This window comes from Brassica oleracea, unplaced genomic scaffold (assembly GCF_000695525.1).
Source record: "Brassica oleracea var. oleracea cultivar TO1000 unplaced genomic scaffold, BOL UnpScaffold00779, whole genome shotgun sequence".
NCBI classification, from domain to species: Eukaryota; Viridiplantae; Streptophyta; class Magnoliopsida; order Brassicales; family Brassicaceae; genus Brassica; species Brassica oleracea.
Genome location: NW_013617454.1, coordinates 40,367 through 42,792, shown reverse-complemented (window position 1 = coordinate 42,792; position 2,426 = coordinate 40,367). Strand labels below are relative to the sequence as shown.

Below are 2,426 nucleotides of genomic sequence, written 5' to 3'. Positions count from 1 at the left end.
TGGCATGCCACTACTTGTATAATATTTTGTGTGTTGTGAACAAGATATTATATAAGATAAATAAAATCGACGTTTTGTGGAAATGCCTTGTTGTTTCTGATATTAGCTTGTCCGAGCTAACACAACGTCAGGTTGAGGTACGGGTTGAGAAGCCTTAGGCTTTGACCTGACGGGGCGTGTTAGTGGTCGGGCTGGCCTAGTCGTGAATTGCACTTTTTGTGACCTTGGCTGGAGCGCCCGTTAACCCGTCTTGTAGCGCTCCCGAACCTTGGTAGACGGTCGGGCCGTCGGTCATGTTCTTGTTTGATTGTTGGCCGGTGGTTCAACTTATGCCTAGAACTAGGGATGTTTAAATGGGCTACACGCCCGCGGGCCTTGCGGGCAGATTGTAAACGGGCGGCGCCCGTACCTATTTAGTTATATATAAAGTTATAACGGGTTCATGCAGGATAGGCCCGTTAGGAATGTTTATTAAACGGGTTTTGCCCGCGAAATAAAAGGGTGCCCGTTTAGTTTTTTTTTTCTTTTCAAAATAAACAAAACGGCTTCGTATAGTTTTAGGTTTTCTTTTGATCTGAGAAATTAGAATCTTTTGCAGTCAGTTCTTCACTTCAAGCTTTTTCTCCTTCGATGAAACTTAGAAACTTATGATATGAATCAAATTTGAGAAACAATATTGTGGGTCTCTTCATTTTCTTCACTAAGAGAAGGTAAACATCTAATTTCTTCATTATTTTCTCATGTTCTGTCTTTTGCTTCTTCTGATTTTGATTCTGGGTTGCAGGCTGCTTTGGTTCAAGACTTCAACGGTTCGTTTTTGCTGTGACTTGTGAGTTGTGAGCATCCGTGCTGTGAGCCTGTGAGCGATTTAGGAAAATCCTAATACTTCAAGTCTTCAAGTGAGTTTCTCTGGAACATGTTTGTTTGTTTTTATGTTTACTGTCTAAGATTTGATACAAAGACGTGTACTTCTAGTTTTTTAGGATGTAACTCTTTGACAAGCTTAGTTTTTTTTTCTTGCCATCTTGTGCTACAGTTTTGTTTGCTTGCTTGTTCTGTGTTTGGTTATCTAAAGGTTTGAGCTTTAGCACAGATTCTGAACTTGTGCCTTCCACGTTAGTTTGAATGATAACACCATGCGTTTGGCCTCTTTGGTTTAACCATGACCTGTTTCTGTCTTTAATAGAGAAGAACGTGTAAACACTAATACATTCATCCTCGTCCTAGCTTCCCATTTTCTTTTGTGTGGCTGCAATAATATTTTCTTTTTTCTTTGCTGATCAAAGCTCCATGTAGATGGAGTAGGGATCGTTGGTTTGAGACTAAGAGAGGAGGATGAAGTTGGTTTATGTCTTGTTTCTAAATGATTTGCAGTTTTCTTTTTAAATTTCAGACACAAGCTTTATGTGCTTTCAGATTCTCAATGGTTTGTTGTATTTCACTTTCTAAGTTTCAGATTTATGTACCTGCAGATTTTAAATATGTATTAGATACACTGCAGATTTTAAATAGGTTTATTACATGTTATTGAGCATGTGAAATAAGATGCATAAGCTTTTTCTTTTGTCTTATATAAGGAATAATAAACGCTTTGGTTATTTTGTGTTTCCTGGTTTTACAGAGCTACACTTATTGGTTTCTTCAGATTACATAAAATAAATAATTAAAACAGAGATAAAGTCATTACATAAAACAGTTTCTTCAGATTTAGTAAATCTGATTTACATGGCAAAAAAAAATAAATAACAAATCTGTATTTAAAAGTTAATTAAAGTGTAGTTGGAAAAAAAAAATAAACGGGCTCACGGGCCTAAACGGGCATCTCCATGTTAAACGGGCTCACGGTTAACGGGCTTAAACGGGTTTGCTGGTTAAACGGGCATGTGTTCACGGGCTTTAGACAGGCAGGGCTATAAACGGACAGGGTTTAAACGGGCTCGGGTAGCCCGTTTTAACATCCCTACCTAAAACGGTTCGGAGGCGTTACAGAGGTGGTATCAGAGCATGGTTTCGTCCATGCGTGACACAAGTGCTTTTTAACGATTTTATCGAGTCAAAAGAGTCACAAAAAGATGTTTAGGAAACTTCCCGTAGTAGGTTTAGTAGGAATAAGACTTACCCTTTTGATTGTGTGCAGATGGCTAATCGCGGGATAGGTGATGATGGACGAGGTCGGATATGGGGAGAGGGTATGGATTGAACAGGCGGAGGATTGGGCTACAGATCTGATCAGGATGATGGAAATGGCGTTAGTGAGATGTTTGGACATGATAGGAGCCCTATACAGAAAACAAGATCTTTTCCTGTTTACGGTAACATGACTAGAGTGAGAGAAGACAGTATGGCCAGCATTAGTCCAAGTCGTATTTGGCACCGGAGACATCAACATGATCAATCTGCTCAATCAAACCCAAGGCAAGATCAGA

The 2,426-nt window shown here is 39.4% G+C and overlaps 1 long non-coding RNA gene across 1 annotated transcript; it reads left to right on the top strand.

Moving 5' to 3' along the window:
• Nucleotides 1-591: 591 nt before the first annotated feature.
• LOC106320055 lies at nucleotides 592-1,541 on the top strand. The gene is made up of 3 exons (XR_001265692.1): nucleotides 592-710; nucleotides 785-899; nucleotides 1,287-1,541. It is a non-coding gene; the product is annotated as an uncharacterized LOC106320055 (long non-coding RNA).
• Nucleotides 1,542-2,426: the final 885 nt, after the last annotated feature.